This window comes from Tachypleus tridentatus, chromosome 13, assembly GCF_004210375.1.
Source record: "Tachypleus tridentatus isolate NWPU-2018 chromosome 13, ASM421037v1, whole genome shotgun sequence".
NCBI classification, from domain to species: domain Eukaryota; kingdom Metazoa; phylum Arthropoda; class Merostomata; order Xiphosura; family Limulidae; genus Tachypleus; species Tachypleus tridentatus.
This window is the reverse complement of record NC_134837.1, coordinates 216,034,655-216,055,601: the sequence shown is the minus strand read 5'-3', so window position 1 is coordinate 216,055,601 and position 20,947 is coordinate 216,034,655. Positions and strand designations below refer to the sequence as shown.

The 20,947-nt window shown below is 33.1% G+C and overlaps 1 long non-coding RNA gene across 3 annotated transcripts in view; it reads left to right on the top strand.

Annotated features, from left to right (window-relative positions):
* Positions 1-11,091: 11,091 nt before the first annotated feature.
* The window catches only part of LOC143238222 (uncharacterized), a 45,373-nt gene continuing 35,517 nt past the window's right edge, over positions 11,092-20,947 (top strand). For all 3 annotated transcript variants that reach the window (XR_013020466.1, XR_013020465.1, XR_013020467.1), the window contains exons 1-2: positions 11,092-11,154; positions 11,282-12,125. This is a non-coding gene — a long non-coding RNA (uncharacterized LOC143238222). The remainder of the gene's footprint in view (positions 11,155-11,281; positions 12,126-20,947) is intronic.

Below are 20,947 nucleotides of genomic sequence, written 5' to 3'. Positions count from 1 at the left end.
ATATTTATTGTTAATTTCTAATACAGCTATGTATGAGAGGTTAAAAATTGGGGAACACCTAGATACAAGTGGTCATTGCCGTATTATATTTGATGTTTAACTGCATATAGGAATCAATAATAATGATATTTTGGTCCCAAATTTCTATAAAGCAAAATTCGAAGGACGCAACAATGATTATATATTGTTAATTGGATAGCCGAGTTATTTACAGACACTGAACAAAAGAGGAGAATGTTTAAAGAAAAAAAATTCAAATTAAGTATATTCCTTACACAATGTTTGTTTATAATTAGGCGCAAAACTACACAATGTTCACAATGCTCTGCTCACTACTGGTATCAAATTCTGCTTTTTCTTCAGATTTTACTGATGAGAACTTAAGCAGTATTTCTCATCTTGAGAAATTAATACATGAAAATATAGATGAACAGAACAATTGCATACATTCTGAACTTTTTAGAATAAAACTGAGATGATTAAAGGATGATAAGGCTCTTGGGCCAATTAATATTTGCCCGATGGTTTTAAAGAAGGTCAAGGATTGGATATGCAAACCATTTGCTGCAATTCTTTTCAAGTCCTTGAATTGTGGACAAGAATCAACAGCTTGGAAATTAGCTAATATCACTCCCTCTTCAAGAGAGGTAACAGAGGTTTTCCCAGTAACTATATGCCTATTCGTCTTATATAATTTGTAGTAAACATTTGGAAAGTCTGATAAAGTCAAGAAACAAAGTTTACAATTTTATCGGATAGTCAACATGGATTCACTAAGGATAGATCTTGCCTTAGAAATCTCTTTTGACAACTTTAAAAATGTGATTGCACATGTGCACGAAGGTAAGGGTGTAAATTTTGTATATCTGGAGTTTCAGAAATCATTTGATAAAGTGCCGCATTAAAGGCTTGTAAAGGAAACACTTAAATCTATAGGCGTTGGGGTATAAGTTAACTAATTGAATAGAAGAATGGCTTGATGGAAGAAAGGAGAGGGTTCTTTTAAATGGAGCTCAGTCAAACCTTTCTTTCTTATGTAAATCCTTTTGTTGCAATGTTCTTACATTGCATCAAATAGATTACTTCTTCGGTGTGTGTGTATTTTCTTATAGCAAAGCCACATTTGGCAATTTGCTGTGTCCACTGAGATAAATCGAACCCCTGATTTTAGCATTGTAAATCCGAAGACTCAGTAGGAAACTACCTCTTTGGTACAAGGGTCTATTGCAGATAGAACGATATTACACTGTTCTGTATATTTGTGACGCTTCTGAATTATATTTTTTGTTTTGTTTGTATGTTTCTTTCTCTTCAACATACTTAAATTTCCATTCATCGTATTCACAGGGGATGGATGCTGTAAATTGTGTTTTTCTTTTCCATTGGATCTTACAAAAGACAATAGTGAAACAACAACATGTAGATGATAACGAACTTCATTGTTTGTGAATTAGTCGCGTGGATTATCGTGAGTTGTAATTATAGGATTGTAAATGTGTGATATGGCCTGGCATGGCCAAGCGCGTAAGGCGTGCGCCTCCTAATCCGAGGATCGCGGGTTCGCGCCCGCGTCGCGCCAAACATGCTCGACCTCCCAGCCGTGAGGGCGTTATAATGTGACGGTCAATCCCATTATTCGTTGGTAAAAGAGTAGTCCAAGAGTTGGCGGTGGGTGGTGATGACTAGCTGCCTTCCCTCTAGTCTTACACTACTAAATTAGGGACGGCTCGGTGCAGTGGGCTAACAACCTACTCACTTAAATACCTGTTGAAGAATCCGCATTTGTTTTTTAGCGGATTTTTAGCGAAAAAAACATAAAATACTAATATATTTTAATCCTATATTAAATATAGGATTTACCTATGTTCCTTGATGGAATCTAATGGTGATAACTAACTAACTAACTAAATGTGCGATATTTTCAGGTAAAGTGGATATCTGAATGAGTATTAGAAAGATCCAATTTATAATAAAAAGATAGAGAGAAATATTGGAAATAAATAAATGTTTAGCTAATAAATAGAATTCGAAGCTAAAAAAACTGGATTAGAAATAATATAAATGAAATTATTTTATATCAAAGCACAATAATATCTCGACAATCATTTTCTACAGTTTGAGTTAGAAGTTTTGTCTGTTAAGATGTTTGTCTGTCACTTTACTCACGTTACAAATATGGTATAGCTGATGTGAATCTAATGCCTCATACTAGCATGAAACCTTCCCAAGCGATGACATACATATGCTATTAATGCATCAGAATATTATGTAAATTTATGATCACATGAGGTGTATTCTCTTTAGTTAATAGATATCCTGACAGTAGTTTCACTAAAACAGAAAGTAACGTAACGAATTATTGCTATTCATTATCATATATTGTTATTGATATTGAAATATATTCTTGAATAAATACATGTATATACGTAAATGATGATGTTAGAAAAACCACTAGGTTCAAGAATTCTCGGGTGAATGAATAAAAATCCTATTGGTTGAGATGGTTTTTATAATATTTATATTAATTTCATCCATGTATGTGTTTTGAATTAGGTGCAGTTGTTGGTGTTCTGAATTAAGCGCAAAGCTACATAATGGGCTATCTGTGCTCTGCCCACCGCGGGTATTGAAACCCGGATTTTAACGTTGTAAGTCCGCAGATATACCGCTGAGCCACTGTGGGGTGAATTAGGTGTATTCTTTTATTCTGATTCCAGTATTTTAAATACAATTCATATTTATGACGTATTGTTTATTAAGATTATTGAGAAGTTCTGGTCAGGTCCGTGTTTGGGCAAGTGTTGCGTTTAGTATATTGCGGAGGTAATGCACATTGTAAAGTGGACAAAACTATTTTTATTATTCACATAAATATCACCTTATGATTTCCCTCAGTCATTTGCCACATCTGTATCTAGAAATACAAAAATACTCTTTAGACTTGTTTAATTTACTAAAAGCTTCCGAGATTTTATGTAGATGCACATAGTTTGGTATTATGGTTAACACTCCTTTTCCAACAGATAGTCCAACAGAATGATCCTTTGCGGATTTATTGAGGTCCTCAATAATGAAGCTATGTATGTGTTACAACTATATAAGCATTTAATGCATTTATTCCCATTTTTATTAGATATCCATAAACGTAACGTGTTAAAGATTGTAGTTCGCAAAAACATTAAGAAGATTTAAAATATCAAGCAATATTCAGAGCACCTGAAGCTAAACAAGCTGATCATCATGGAAAAGTAAAAAATGATATGGAGTTGAGAACTTATACCTGCAACGTCTCTCCTCCTACTGCCTTTTGCTGCCTGCGCCTATACGGGAAAAGGCAGTTACCCTTAAAGTTATTTAAGTTTAAAAGTGGAAATGTAACCACCGAACATTTCTAAAGTGTACAAATGTATGAATAAAAACCTTTTATCTCTACAGATTAATCTGGATCTTTCAATAAAAAATGCTGCAACATTTTGTTTCTGAATTTTACGCAAAGTTACATGAGGGTTATCTTTGATAACCTTCCCTAATTTAGCAGGGTAAGATTCAAGGGAAGACAGATATTCATCACCACCCACCGCCAACTCTTGAGCTCCTCTTTTACCAACGCATAGTAGAATTGACCGTCACGTTATAACGCCCTCATGGCTGAAAAGACGAGCTTGTTTGGTGCCACCGGGATTCGAATCCGCGATCCTCGAATTGCGAGTTGAGTTTCTTAACCACCTGGCTATGCCAGACATTATAACCTCTTGGTGTAACATCATTACATTGTATCGTATAGATTACTTTTTGAAACGATGGGGATATTACTGGTAAAACGATCCTAAACTTTTTTTGAGTGTTTATAATGTTTCTAAGTTCTATCATTTTTGGGGTTTCTGTATCTTCAATAAGTTTAAATTTGCATTAATTGTATTCACAGGGGATACTGTAAATGATGTTTCTCTTCGGAAATTGTGAAAGACAAGAGTTAAAAGTCAGATGTAGAGACTATGGAAATTAATATTGTATTAATTACTCGTTTATATTCTTGTAAGTTGTAATCAGATAACAGGGCCATATTAAAGAATGTGGAGGTTTTAAGGTAAATATCTTTATTGAGGCCCTTTCAAATACAATATATAATAACAAAAATATTTGTTACATCATAATGAGTGAAATTCCATTGAAGTAAATAATGCCCAATATTTCTAAATATGAACATCCAGAATCTCGACCAGTACCTATATAGAAATTACCCTTCTCAGTACTTCACTAAAGCTAGTATAAGATTTGTAGGCGAAGCTTAAGATAAAACCTAGTCAGTAATTAGCAGTTAATTATTTGTATATGAAGGTTGCTACCTGGTTTATGGGACAAAGTTATCTTATGAGCTACTAACCGTGACAATGACTTTAAACTTTTATTTTCTACCACATGACAAAATTACAATTAAACATGAAATTACTGTTCGCTGTTTATATATCGCGATAAACTCATTTACATACGGTTGTATACCATAGTTATCGCAACAAAAGTTGCAGTTCCAACAACGCATTCTAAAGTAGTTAAGAAGGTTGATTCTCAATTTGCGGGTCGCTTGGTTCAATTTTTCATTACCAAACATGCTCTTTCTTTCATCCACGGGGCGTATAATGTAACGATCAATCCCACTATTCGTTGGTAAAAGAGTAGCCCAAGTGTTGGCGGTGGGTGGGATAACTAGCTGCCTTCCCTCTACTCTTACACTGCTAAATTAGGGACAACTAGCGCAGATAGCCCTCGTGTAGCTTTGAGCGAAATTAAAAAACAAACAAACAAACAGGCCACAAATGCTTTGATTTATATTACGTAAACACTGTTCGTGACACAGCTGTATGACACTATAAAACATCGTAAGAGGGTTTAGACAACCTCCCACCTTCTATAACATTATATAGTTTTTGTTTACTTTGGTTTTAGACCAAAATCACATTGATCTACGTAGTGTACTAGATAGCCCTCATGTAGCTTTGCGCAAAATTAAAAAAAAAACAAACAAACTTCTGATACTACTGGGTAGTAATTAAAATTTTACCTACGGAAATTCAAAACGTTTCTGAAATTGTCGATTAGTTGGTATGTTATTTAGCTCCAGGGACGTATCCAAAAATGGCCATTGGGGTTTGTATTTTTTAGTTTGAGTGCTTGATGCAGGCACGAAGCCATGCTAGGGGGATCATGGGGCATGCCCGCCCGGGAAATTTGTTAATAAAAACATAAAACAAAATCCTGAATTATGCATTCTGAGACCATCTTTTTTGGTAAATTTCAGAATGGCACACTGAGGTGTTTGTCTTATTTTTTAAATCATAAATAAATATATAAGCCTATATATATAATATATAACTTAAAGTTATCAGGCCCAGCAAAATAGGCCTACAGTCCTGTCATCAACATATAAAATATAGTGTCACTCAGGAGAGGGCAAAATACATGTATAGTGTCTATAACCTGTATTCAAATATCATGGACAGTGTATGTTCAGATTTCCTGGATTTCAAGAATTAACTTCACAAATAAATAGTGGATGGCACCGTGACAGGCTGGCAGCACCATGGCATTGACCTTTACTTTATGTTCAGCAAAAATGTTTAATTGAGTTTTATATTTTAACTTAATTACGCAAAAAAAAAAATATGTAAACTAATAACTTTATAGTTTTCTATGAAGGTGTATCAATAATGGATATGATTTCAAAGTACGATTCTTTACTATACTCAAACAAATGAGCTAATGTTATTGAAGGCGGTTCGAATCCCGGTCGCACCAAACATGCTCGCTCTCCCAGCCGTGGGGGCGTTATAATGTTACGTTCTATCCCACTATTCTTTGGTAAAAGAGTAGCCCAAGAGTTGACGATGGATGGTGATGACTAGCTGTCTGTCCTCTAGTCTTACACTGCTAAATTAGGGACGGCTAGTGCAGAAGATATTTTTTTAAATACTACATTCATAAAGGAAACAACATTTAAGTTTATAATCAGGTAAAACACAAACGTTATAATAGAACATTTATTAAACGTTTCGGAATCATCCAAGGTCTGTCATCAGTAGTTTGGATATACAAAATAAACAAACATAACTAAAAAACATTTTTCGCAACAAAGATCGTTGACCGCCTGCTCATTGTTTAGATGTCGCCTTCACGTATAGGGACTGTAAGGTCTCCTCTATCGGTGAAACCAAATATCACATTTAAGTACGAACATATGAATTCATAGACAGGTACACAAAAACTGGAATTCGATATCTATCAGCATAATACAGAAAGAAGACGTCTGATTTCTCTCTCCAACTTTAAAATTCTCTCAACAGCCAAATATATCGAACTTCACATAAAAGAAACATTATACATAAAACTGTCCTTCCGTTTCTAAATAATACGTGCCCTGGCATGGCCAGGTGGTTAAGGCACCTGACTCATAATCCGAGGGTCGCGGGTTCGAATCCCTGTTATACCAAAGATGCTCTTCTTTCATCTCTGGGGCATTATAATGTGACAGTCAATTCCACTATTTGTTGGTAAAAGAGTAGCCCAAGAGTTGGCAGTGGATGGTGATGACTAACTGCTTTCCATCTAGTCTTACATTGCTAATTTGGAATGGCTAACGGAGATAGCTCTCGTGTAGCTTTGTGCGAAATTCCAAAACAAAGAAACATAACTATGTCAGTTGTGCGACATTTTCTCGACTCATATTTATATAGTTTAGTTTGTTTTGAATTAAACACCAAGCTTCACAATGGGCTATCTGTGCATAGCCCACCACAGGTATCGAAACCCGGATTTTAGCGCTGTAAGTCCGCAGACATACCGCTGAGACACGAGGGGGCTATTGTTTAGTAAGTATTTATATATACTTATGTTATAATTACAAATATCTTGTGCACCTCTATATTATTTATGATGGAAGTGTGAGGATTCCAAAACGTTTAATAAATGTTTCCTAATGTTCGTGTTTTGTTTTATCATTAAGTCACGATTTTCGAGAAATGAGTTGATTACTAACATTTAAGTTAAAGAAACTTTACCTAACTCAAATTAAACTTTCTTTGTTATATTGTTAGTATCGACCTTCAATGCTATATGTTGCAGCTCTATAAAACATAAAGTTAGAAGTTTATTTAGAAAGCATGACCAGATCCCAATGTCAATTAAAAAGCATCATTCTGGAGCTAAGTTATCTTTCATGTTAAAACTGTTTGTCACGAGAACAAAAGAAAGTCTCAAAACCCTAGAAAGGAAATGAAATATGAACTCTTGTTGAAAGGATTAACATCCACTTACGAGATTGCTAATAAGGCCAAATGAAATCTGAATGATAAAATCGGGCAACGTCTAAATAATGAGGATATGGTAGGTAGAAGCCCTCACACAAGATTAACCAGGATTTAAATGTATATAGTTACAAACTGATACCACGTTAGTGTACAAACAATGTCTGATATCGGTTGTTGTAAGAACATCCTAATACTACATACCAACATTCAGATAACATCATAAAATTGATAAATATAAAATCACCCTAATTAATAACCATGAAGCCAATAGATTAGATAACATCATAAAATTAGTACATTTGGGAGAGGTAACAGGTTTATTATAAGTTATTATAAAAAGACAAACTATTTAGAAAATACGCGCCTAAAACAGAAATAAAGAAAATACGCACAGAGACTCAGTAAACAGGTGAACTTGTTAAAATATTTAGGCATATACTAAGCAACAGACTAAAAAAACGTAAGTAATTTCCAGTGAATTGATGATAAAGGAAAAGGAAAGAGATAAAAATCCAAATTGGTAAAGTAGAAACATAAGTGTAATGCAGCAGGGTAAAACAGGAAATGACAAATGTGGTATACAAGGTTACACTACTACACATTATTTTCGGAGAGAACACAAACAAGTAGAATGGTTTCACAGTAGACTAAAGTGTAACATATCACACAGTGTCTAAACTTGAAGAACACAAAATGCAAAGATCTGAAACTGTAATAAAAAGGTTTGCGAAACTATTAGAAAAGCAAATAGTTGCATAGGCTACAAAACAAAGTTACTTAACATTAGTTAACCCAATATACAGCTTATGTATTCAATACAGGGCATTCTGATTTAACATATTAGTAGCTGGCTAATAACCTGATAATACTATTAACCAGCTGTTTTTTTCTTGAAAGTTGTATAATTTTAAAAGATAAAACCACCTGTATACTTTTTCATTGTTAAATAGTGTTAATATAATGACTTTCTACGTATTCAATTTAGGATCTGTGTGCTGGTATCCCGTTTACAAACATTCTTGCTCGTTCAACTATAATATGACGTTCAATTCTATTATTCGTTGATGAGGGATAGTCAAGAATTGGCTTTGAGCGGTCTTGGATAGCTGCCTTTCCCATACTCTAAATTAGGAATAATTCTCGAAGTATTTTGTACGAAATTCATACGTTTTTATATTACTAACTATGATAATTTCATGAGTATTTGACCTCCTTAAATGTGTTCAGTAGGAGAAAATACTGGAGTTTCCCTGATGACGACAAACCCCATTGAAATAAAAATATATCTCAGAACGGCTAGTATGGGTATTAACACTTTTACTGATAAGGAGAGAACAAAGTTTCGACCTTCCTAGGTCATCTTCAGATTAAGAAAGAGAGAGTTTGAATGTGACCACTGACGGACATATGTCTTAGAGACGAGAGTATAAACGGATACAGGATTATAGGGGAGTTACAGTTGGATGTTAGGTTATTAATTAGTATAGGTATAAAGGTGTTCCTTTATATTGGTTTGATCTTGGTTTTAGTTGCTATATAAGCTTTTTTGATTTTGCGTTTGTTTATGTTTGTTTTCCTACTTAATATCTGGGTGTTTTCTATGGTTATGTTGTGTTTATTTGCAGTGTTCAAAAACGTGTGAAGGTGTATTTTTGTGTTCTTTAAATCTAGTTTCATTTTTTCTACTTGTTTCTACAATATAAAAGTCGTGGAAGTTGTTGCATTGTATTTTATAGATTACACCCTTGTGCAAATTAATTGAAACCAATGGTCATTTTACAATATTTTCACATGGCGGCCGGTGTAGGCTTGCTGGACCCGCTGATTTCCTTTAATAGTCATTTTTTCACACAGACGGCGTCATTAGCTGTGTTTTGCAGTACGGTCGATCTATTTTTGGGATATATGACGAAATTTTGAGGAATATTACGTCATCCAAATTGCGTTAGAAGGACAAGGATACCAGTCAAAAAACAACTTCTTACCAACTCAATGAAGAAAAAACGGTATCAGTGGGGTCTGAAAGAACTGGACGCAAGAACAATGGAGGAAGGTGTTATTCAGTGACGAGACTCATTTCTTCGTAGGGTCAAAGAAGTCTGCATGTTCGCAGATCTCCAGGTGAGAAACTTCGAGAATCTCACATAAATCAGTTCGTAAAAGATGTTTTGGGGCTTTTTCAGCTACTATGGCGTCGGAGGCTTACATATCGTAGAAGGTATAATGCGAGGACCACAGTACACCGAAGTTTTGCAGAGAAGAGTCGTTCCAGAATTGAAGAAGAGATTTCCAGTTGGATCTGGCATTTTTCAGCAAGATCTGGCTCTGTGCCACATCGAAACTTGTGAAGAATTTTATGACTACGACGCGAATAAAGGTGTTGGAATGGCCTGGAAACTCTCTGGACTTAAATCCTATTGAAAACCTTTGGGCAATTTGTAAAGAAAGACTTCGGGGAAAAGACTGTACTACGAAAGATAAGCTAATTGAGGTGTGGTACCGCGATCTAAAAATTAGTAAAGATTGCAGTCAACTCGTAGTCTCGATGCCAAAGCAGATTAATGATCTTCTGAAAAATAAAGGTAGTCATATTATATATTAATTTGTGAGTAATTTTTGATTCTCAGAAATAAAACGCAAAAAAATGAAAAAATCGTAATTTTCCGTCTTGTTTCAATTAATTTGAACAAGGGTGTATGTTAGTGTTGTGTTTGTCAGTGTAGTTTTACATAGTACGGACTTTAGTTTTGTACCTGGTTTTTGGAAAAAATGAGCGTTTACTGGAATGTTGTGTTCTACTGTACGTTTTTTTTTTCAAATGTTGGTTACTTTTTCGCTAATATTGGGAATATATGGTATGCAGCAGTGTAAGGTTTTATGGTTTGCTGTTTCTTTGAATTTATTATTGTTTATTTGTTGTTGATCTTAATGTGTGTATGTACAAGTTTTTCCACGGTTTTTTGAGGAAATTTGTTGATGTTGATGAAGTGTTGTTTTATTTTGTTGATTTCATTGTTAATTTTACCAGGTGAGCATAGTTTTGTGGCTGTGTCTAATTGGTTTCTTAAAATGTTGAGTTTTGGTTTCGTTTCTTGTGCTGAGTCCCAGGAAATGTATAATCTAGTATAGGTGATATTTCTGTGAATTTCTGTTTAGAATTGTGTATCAGTTTTAGTAATTTTGAGGTTAAGAAATGCTGTTTGGTTAGTATTTTTCCTATTCACAGGTGGACTTAATTTTGGGGTGTATAGAGTTAACGTGATTGAAAAAACCAAGTGTGTGTTCTTTAGATGTGAATCCAGTAATTGTATCATCAACATATCTGTACCAGTATAGTGGTGGGTGTAAGGCTGAATCGATTCCTTGAGATTCAATCTGTGTCATAAAAATGTTGGCTAGAACAGGTGACACGGAATTCCCTATACTTAGGCCATTTATTCGTAGGTAGTTTTAGTTATTGAACATAAATTTAGTTTTGGTGGTGGTGGGTTCTACAATGGTTGCTAAATGGTTGCTACGGATGTGTATCAATCTGTTTGGGTCTCGAATATAACGTTCTTAAGCTATCTTGCAGGCTTTAGTCGTTAGGACTTCTGTGAAGAGGGAGATTACATCAAAACTGGCCCATTAATGCTTTATGATTTAGTTGATTAAGAATAGATTTAACGTTAAAAGAGTCTTTGAAAAAGGAGCCGGCTGATGTTGCATATTTAGAAAACGCCCACACTATATATTTACCGAGGTTGTAGTTAAATGATTTGTAGATCGACATTACGGGTTGTAGTGGACAATCAGGTTTGTGAGGTTTGGGGTTGCCGTATAGTTGTGGTATGCGTGAGTCGGTCTTTCGTAGGTAAGAATAAATGTTCTCTGATATTGTGTTGGTTTTTTCATTTGTAGTAGTATTTTGTTTAACTGTTTTTCATTTTTTGAATGTATAATGAACACAAATGAATACTATCTCTTTCTCACATCTACAGGTGCCACTTCCATATTTTTTTACCTCCGCCACGTGAGTTGACAGATGTTATATTTTCATCCCTGTGTGTGCGTGTGTATTTCGCAACAAGATTTCTCAAAACAGCTAAATAGATTTGAACGAAAGTTGTTTGCCTTGGGACTATGATCAAACTAAGAAGTGAGTTGTCTTTGGAAGGTCAAGGTTAAAGACCAAGATCACAATAAGGTCACTAAAATTTAAAAAATCCCTATGTGTTAACACGCGGAATAATTTTTTTACACTATTTGTGTTTTATAATTCAGTCAAAAATAATCGAATTTTGATGAAACTTGGTAGACACATTCAGAATATTATTTTTCATTGTCAGACTCCATCGAGAATGACATTCAGAGAGATTTTCGTATTTTTTCAGGGCCAAATATGAATAAGGCTGCATGGCGGAGGTATGCACTCTAATAAGAGCCCCTTTAGTTTTTTGTTCTCTGTTTACCCCAGTTACTTTCCAAGTTCTTGTTTGGATTTATTTTATGTCACGTCCTATTACTTGTTGGGACAATATATTAGGACCTGAATAGTGTTGGTAATTCTCCAGGTTTCTACAAGAATCTATATCAGTAATTTGACTGACCAAAACATCATTACTAGTGTATGCAGTTTCCAAACGAACATGATGACAAAATATCAGAAACTCTGTCGATAGGTCTACCTCGCGTGTACACCTACAACCGCCTTTATTGTCACGGTCCACATCGATTACTTGTTCGTTCGTTCTTGTGTGAGAAAAGTGCCCATAAACGAAATGTTAACAGAGATGTTACCATAAACACTAATAAACAAAGACGGAAAAGAACTTCCATCTACAGGTAGGAAAGTGTTTTTGAGTTTTTTTAATGAGATAAAAAAGCTGATCTCATACAAGATAGTATGTTATAGAGCATTATAAAGTTTTGTCTCTTTTTTACAAATAAAAACAACAGAAAATTTCGCTTTTTAAAACTACTTTGATCAAAATATTGTTGTTAACTAGTTTCTTTGTTAATATTAGGTTGAGGAATAATTCGTGAGCATTTTTAAATAATTTCATTCAAGCATTACATGCAAGACTATGCAATACTTCAATGCATGAACACATTACATCCAAAACATTTATTATGATACTTTATTTCATGTAATACCTAGGTATATAGTATGCATTGTTTTAAAAGAAATTGCAAGAAATTAAATGCGAAAAGCAGATGGTGTCGAAAATGCTCGATTTTGTCCACTTGACATTCTATTTAATGAGCTGAAAATGAAAGCAAAAATTAAAGACATATGAAAATCAAACACACCATCTATTAGAGCAAAAAATTATCTACCAAATGACATGAAATATTTTGCGAAAGCGTTTCATTTATGAATATATTTTGTTAACTTGAAAAAACGCTCACGAATTATTCCTCAACCCAATATTATTCATAATAGAGAAGTATCAAGTAAAAACTTGAAATAACACAGTTATAGTGACAATGTAGAAATGAAATAGTTACGTGAAATGTCTATGGCTTTATAAGAAAGTAGACGCGATGTGTTTTTAAAAGGTTTTAAAAGAACAGTCTTATTTTATGATAAGAGTGAAAATATAAGCCATCCTTATTGTATCATAACAATGAAACTGTAAGCCATTCTTATTGTATGATAACAGTGAAAAGATAAACCATTTCTTATTATATTATAACAATAAAACTATAAGTCAATCTTATTGTATGATAACAGTGAAACGATAAGTCATTCTTCTTGTATCATAACAATGAAACGATAAGCCATTCCTCTTGAATCATCACAATGAAACAATAAGCCATTCCTCTTGGATCATCACAATGAAACTATAGGCCATTCTTCTTATATCATAACAATGAAACGATAAGACTTTCTGATGTGATTAAAAAAGTCAACCATAAAGAACTGTTATTGTTACAAACGGTAATATATTATCGATATTAAAAGGGTAGGAGTTTACTGACAAAATATTACTTTTCAAATATCAAAATGCAATCTATTTTTTGTTTGAGTGTCTGTTAACAGAAACTATGGGGATTGTGAGTTGCCTCTCGGCTAAAATTTCATAAGAGGCAAATAGAGCTTCTTTTATTTCTATTCAATTTGTCTAGTTATTGTCTTTAGTGATCTAAAGACCTAAAACAACAATTAATAGCGTATTTGCTGTAAAGTATACAAGTTTTTGTTCCACTGATTTTAAGATGAAATATTCTATTTTATTTTTATTTTAATAACTCGAGCTAAAAAACCATAGAATTGGTTACATTTTCATGGTTCTTGACATATTTTTTATGAAAGAGGAAAAATGGACACTTTGGAGCATAAGAGCAGGAACGCAGGGTCTTGAATTTACCCACGCACTCTCATATGCGCGTCATTGGTTTCAAAGTAAAGCAATAAATAAAAAACAAAGTTATCGTGTGAAAAATAATGGATATGAAAACTTTCCTGACAATCATTTTTAACGAGATAATAAATGTTATTGTTTGATTTATACATATCGAAATACGAACCTTAGCGTTTACCATCTCTAAACTCAACTAAACTCCATGATGCCTGTACTGGTAAAACCATGGTCGAAATAAATTGTGTAAACCGAAGCTTCAAACGAACGTACGCCTAATCTTGGACCATACTTTAGCTATGAAGAATCATAAAAAATAAAATAGTTTCAAAGGGGTTCACGAAATTTACTTAAATTATAATACACATGAAGGAACATGTCTAGAGTTCTTAATCTGTTGTCTGTGTAATTTAAACTATGGGCTATGTCACACAACGAAGTAACTACCTTTATATTTTCTCTTTTAGTGGGCTTGGCATGGCCTAGCGCATTAAGGCGTAATCTGAGGGTCGCGGGTTCGCGCCCGAGTCGCGCCAAAACATGCTCTCCCTCCCAACCGTGGGGGCGTTATAATGTTACGGTCAATCCCACTTTTCGTTGGTAAAAGAGTAGCCCAAGAGTTGGCGGTGGGTGGTGATGACTAGCTGCCTTTCCTCTAATCTTACACTGCTAAATTAGGGAAGGCTAGCACAGATAGCCCTCGAGTAGCTTTGTGCGAAATTCCAAAACAAACTCTTTTAGTGCGTTTTAACAAATGAACTAGCCTTTCATTTGTTATTTTTATTCAGTTTAGAACATAAAATTATACTGCTAAATTACAAAGTTTGTGAGTTTAAAAATGTTTTTCTAGTTATTCGTATCTTACTATATTGGTGTATCAACAATCTAGTGAAGGTTTTAGTGCTTTTATTTCAAAATAAAACGTTTTGCATAAAGAGTTACAGTTTTTGAAACGTAAAGAGGCACAAGTTGCGTACTTTACAGTTAACAAGTGAAAGATTTGTTTTGGTGCATCTTTCGTGATATAATTTACAAATATTATATAGTATTTAATATGTTTAGAATATACGATACCTGAATACAAATTGTCATTTTGCAAAGTATAAATTGCTGCTGTATATTTTCCTTTAATTATGATTATGTGTAACAGAAAATCTTGTTAGGAAAAGCGTTACTTTCACAATTGGACAAAAACAACACAGTTTTGCAACAGAAGATTTCCGATCATTATGTTTATCTTTTAAATGTTAATTGTAGTGAAAACTCTTGATTTTATATAATTTTTGACAGTATTTTTAACATTACTTTTTAAGAATTATGTAGATTTAAAAATTGTTGAATATAATAACCATAAACTACTTTGTACATTTGTTTGTTTTTTAAAAAAAGGTGCACAATATTTTATGTCCTCACCGTGGGCATTGAAAACCACTAAAAACACTAAAAAGTTGAATAAACTCGTCTAAACCTAAAAATGTTTACTTCATTTATGTTATATAATGTTTTTCATTTTAACTGGAATTTTCTTCATTAGTAAAGCTTGTGATTTCTTTGCTAATGTGATGTTAACACGCATCTGCTTACAGAAGAACTGAGTCATTTAACCAATATAATTATTTACGTAGGAGCAATGATTACATCAATTAGTGTACAATAAAACAATTTATATCATACAAAATAATTAACCAATCAAAATTAGTGTTTGTGATGATTATTTTAGCAATCAATCAAAATTATAATTAAATCAGTTGTCGTAAAAATAATAAACTACTTGAAATTAATGTTTCCAGTTTTTTTAATTTTAATTTAATTTTTAATTATTTTTAATTGATCACATTAGTAGAAATAAAGATATAAATTTTAAATTGTTCATTACAACCTATATAAGCTAATTATAATAGACTTTCTAATTATTTTTTCACTAGTTACTTGTAAAGCATAGGTATAAATAAAAAAACAACAATGAATGTGATGTACACTTATCAATTAAACTTGTAGAAGTCTAATTAGGACCCCCTCTTCATAAAAGAAAGAAAGAGAAACTATTCTTGCTTTCAGTTGTTAATATAGTTCAAATATGCTTGGATATAGCATAGAGTTAGACTATCATGTGTTGATAAAGTTAAAATATAGGTGTGTTTTGTTTTTTTTAGCTTTGTAAAGTTTCTTTTCTGTTTCCTTTGTTGTGGATTCTGAATGTATTGTGTGTAAAATTATATATATTTGAAAGCTATAGAAATATTCTTCAAATAGAAAATATATGATAACTTGGCATAAAGTAAGTAAGCTTATATAGTTTAAAGATGGGTTGAATGGATAACAAAGCTAATTAAAAGTTTAACATGATAATGAATGTATAGTGTTTCTCATCATCAGGTTTAATAATATACTTATACACTGAAATATATATTGTATGCAGCAAAGAGATTGCATAACTTGAGATTGCTTAAAGCATAATAAAGTTATTTTGTTGATGCTTTGTTTATAATTGGTGCTTTTACTTTTTAATAGACAAATTATGATTTTATTAAGCTGTAGTGTTTGTAAACATACTTTTTAATATGTTCACCAAATAAAAAAACTGTCATCAAATTGTACAAGTTTACTATTTAGTGAATATGGTAGAAAATTGCAAAATATTGTGATGTTGCAAATCTTTATTAAATAATGTTCTAGTTTGTTTATTTTGATAAAATAATGAAGATAAATAAATTGATTAACTAAAAATGGCAACTGTTAAAAATATGAAGGCTGTCATGTGAAATTAAGGGTAATTTGAAAATTAATTTGAAAAAATTAAAAATGCTACTACGTTAGAATAATGCAGTGGTTGAAAAACAGTTAAGGAGTAAGCATATGCCTTTTTTGTTTTTTTCTTGTATAGGTTGTAAAAGGTGTGGTACTAATGGGTTGAGTGTAATTGACCAGTTCAAGGAATCAGTTATTATTTTCCACAAAGTATGGTACACAATTATTATCTAATGAGATTATTAGAGATTTACTAATAAAAAAAGGGAAGAGGAACATTATTTAATGTTGTCCTTTGTATAATTTTTGCTTTTTGACAAGTACTCTCAACTGGTGGTAATAAATACAAACTGTGGATGTTTAAATCCTGATTTGTTCTTGAACAAAACTAATTTGCAAAAATTGTAAACTTATTAAGCATTTTTAAGAAGAAACCCCCCCACTAACATAGTAAGGTCATATACATGCTAATCTACAGAAAATCAAGATTTTCGAACGTGTTTACTGTGCCATTTGGATGGAAAGTGTCTAAGTTACACAAGACTTCTATTTAATGTTGTTTTTAAGCATTAAACACACAGAAAATACATTTTTGCCATTTGAAAACTTTAACAGCCCCTTAAATAAACTTGAGAGTCAGTCATGTACAGATCATATATAAATTTGTAACTGTAAAAGGTGATGCATTTGGTTTGTTCTCTCAAAACATATCAGTGATGTTACACTTAACATGTGGTGAAACTTGTGGTTACCATGAAACACATTCATCTATTTAAAGACACTGATACTGACACTCATAATGTATAAATATTAAAAACAGACTTATTTGTGAGCTTTCTGATATTTTAGTTGGTAACAAAACATTTTGTTGTATCATAAATTTAATACCTGTTTAGTTTAATAATCTGACTGTATTCAAGAAGTATTATCTTCAAGATTGACTTACCAAAAAAGTATCTTATTGTAAAAGACTACTAACTATTATGGTATTATTTTTGAAATAGAAATCCTGTAACACAAGCACTTTTGAAAGGTTGACCTTTCTTCCTCAGGGACAAAATGGGTGTGGTGGTATAATCGAAGAGTGATAGGTATATTTGGCTTTCCAGGAAACATTTATTTTTCTATGAACTATTGTAAGCATTTTATTTCTGGTACAGTGTAGCCTTTGGCAAGAATGTATGTGAAAAGGTGTTATGGATATTTTAGTTTATAAATGGCTAACTAAGTGTATATATAAAATTATGCTTAGGTGTTTAAGTAAATAAATGACACCTGGAGACTGACTGATAAAAATATCGTAATCAGTTTATAAAAACAGGTATGAACAATTATGTTAAAAAAAATAGTAAGTTTTAGGAAATTTGGCTTTCATAAAACTAATTAATAAAGTTATTTTTCTGATGAAACCAATGAATGTAGATCACTAATTCCGGGATCTATGTTAATTATGAAAGGTTTAACAGTATTTAGATGACAATCCCAAGTAATACTAAACTTTCAAATATAATTTCTCATATTATTACATATCAGTTTAAACTCAAACATTTCACACATTCTGAAGAAACATTTTTATCTTCTATGGCTCAATCATTGTCATAAACAGATATTTCCTGAAGTTCTTCTTGCCTCCTTCCAAAAAAACAGAACTCTAAACGGTATCCTTGTTCACAGAAAAGTGAATAACATCCTACTCAAAAATGATTGTCGTCCATGCAATAAAGCCTTTTGTCAAACCTGCAAGTTCATAAAAACCACTAACTCATTTTCTGGCATGCACAAACAAAGAAACTTTACATAAAGAAATCACTTGTTAAACTAAAAACACCATTTTTATTAGACAGTGTAAAAAAATGTAGTCATCAATAAGTAGGACATAGACAACCTTTAGAGAACATTTCAACAACCATAAATCTTCTATTAACACTGAAAATGATCTCCCAGTTGCTCAACACTTTTACCAACCCACTTGGGTTATAGGATTTACCATTTCATTTCTATCAAGACTTCTTAAGCCTATGTGTTTTCTATCATGAATGATATGTTTAAAATGCTTTACGTTTCTCAATGACCAACTATTAGAGCTGTAAAAATTATTGTTGCTTTCTTGTTGCTCTGATTCTGAATTTTTACTATATGATATATATAGTAAATATATATATGATAAAAACTTATTTTAATTTTTTTGAGTGATAATATAATCATTTTTAAACAATCCACTTAACTCTGCATACAGTAGTAATTCTTGTGTGCCTACTCTTGAGTTTTTGCTCATGCCACTAACCTTAAACTATTTCCCACCTAAATCACATGTTTTTTTGCACTAAATTGCACTAGTACATAACATAGTCATCATGTAGTAATATCCCTCCACCAGTAGGAAAGTGATACATCCTCTGTGCTCATGGGTCCCCACAAGAACTTGCACTTGAAATTATCTTTGTTCTTAATTTAGGCACATTCATTTTTTAATTTTGAAAGATTTTGTGCAATCTTTGTGATTCATTTATTAAACTTTTTATCAAGTTACTATCTTTTTGATAATATCTTATGACTTTCATGAAATTTATAATTGTTTCTTTTCATGGTTTCTGTGCAAGTGAGATCTATTTGTGTGTGACACCCTTTTCTCTGTCATTCACATTCCCCAGTCTTCTGTACATGACTTATGTCTTGCTCCACTCACTTGCCACGAGATCTTCAAGATGCTCTTGTTTTTTTTGAGTCTTGGGTAGAAGTTTCTTGCCATCATTTTATCATGTCTTTACTCTATCATCTTTACCATTCCTTGACCTATGTACACTTGTTATTTCATCATTTCCTCTTCTCACTCTCTCTGTCTCCTTTGACCATGCTCTCCTCCCAGGGAGTTATCCTTTGTCTATTCTACTGGTAGCTACCTCTAACCTTTGAACCTAGTTGACTCGGTTTCTGTTGAATTGCTTTTTTTTAATCTTTTCTATTTACCTCATAACCGACCTTTGCATCCCTTTGTTTTCTACCCTTTGTCTGTCGTTTCTTCCTCCTATTTCCCTTTCCCTATTGTTTTTCTTCTGTTTTCTAATCCTTAGGACCATCGTCTCAATGACACAATGTCAGAGCTTTTGGCTTTAAATGCCTTATAGGATGTTATTTTTCCCTTTATTGGTTACTGTTCCCACCTCTTTGTTGAACCCTGAATCCTGGAGACTGATATCTTCTCATTGTACTTCTTCTCTAAACCACTTCTGATAATTCTCTTGTTCCAAATAAAGGAGTTTTACTGTCTTAATAGGTTGTATTCCCCCAACCTTTAAATTAAGGTGGTCCATGTCTTAGATGCCTTTCATCACCTTCCAATAATTCCATCATCACAATACACTACTCTTTTGAGGTTCTACTTTTTCGCATGACTCCTGCTCCTTATGTCTCTAGCCATGTTATGAGAGCTTTAACTTGCTACATTCACAGTCTTGGCCTTTGTTTCTTTTCCATTCTGGACACATGGCTGCATTTTGCTTCTACCTTTTCTACAGGTACATTCATTATTAATTAAGAAACAGTTTCTCTGGAAAGGCATGTTTTAATTTTTGAGTTGTTTCTGACTCTTATATTTGTTCCTTTTCTCTCCACTCTTTATATAGGCTCATTCATTTTCACTTTGTTTGCAAATTATGGAGTATCTGGTTATCTGAGCTCTTTTGATCCAAGGTCACATAACCAACAGTCTGGCTGTATACACCATCTTGCTTGTGCTGTTCATTTCTGTATGTGTTCCCTGCCATCTACCCCCCCCCCCCCAGTGTCTTATTGAAGTTCTGTAACACCCCTTGTCAAGTCCTGTTGATAGCACATTATTGACCAGCTCTCTCTTGGTTTTCTCCTTCTCCAGTTTTCTTTATTACTCTTTCATCTGGGAATGCTGTCATTTATTGTTCACACATGGGATTGCCCATTTTTTTCTCATTGGGCACTTTATCTTGTTGTATTGCCCTTCTTTTGTACTGCTTGATCCAAAACACAGTTGGTGTTTTTATTTCTACTGACTCATCAGGCACCTTCTGCCATTGGGTTGTCTTATTGCTCATCATTTGGATTTCTTTATCAGGCTTTTTGACGAGAAATTTTCAGTCTGCACCATGGCAGGATATCATGAGGCTTTGTCAGCTATCTTTCAGTTTTACTACTATTGATCCATGTTTTCTTTGCTGTGCTTCCTTCCTTTTCCTTAATCAGTTTATGTGCCTTATTTATACCTTCTTGTGGTTCTTTACACATTTATCTAATACCTGTTTGAAACCTTAGCCACTTATTCTTTCACCTTTGCATGAAGCCTTTTTCCTTCTTCCTTGGGCTTAAGGTCATCAGGTTTCTAATATTTATGCCTTATATGCCTCCTGTACTCTATTCCACAAATCTTGCTCCATTTTCTTCCCTAACTGCTCTTTCCTTCCGTACGTATAAGCAGCTTGGACAGGTGGTGGGTCATTATTTTCAGCTCATCATGATTGTCTTTTAGACCCAATTCAGGCAATCTAGTTTTGTACTGCTCTCTTTCAGGATGCATATACCTAT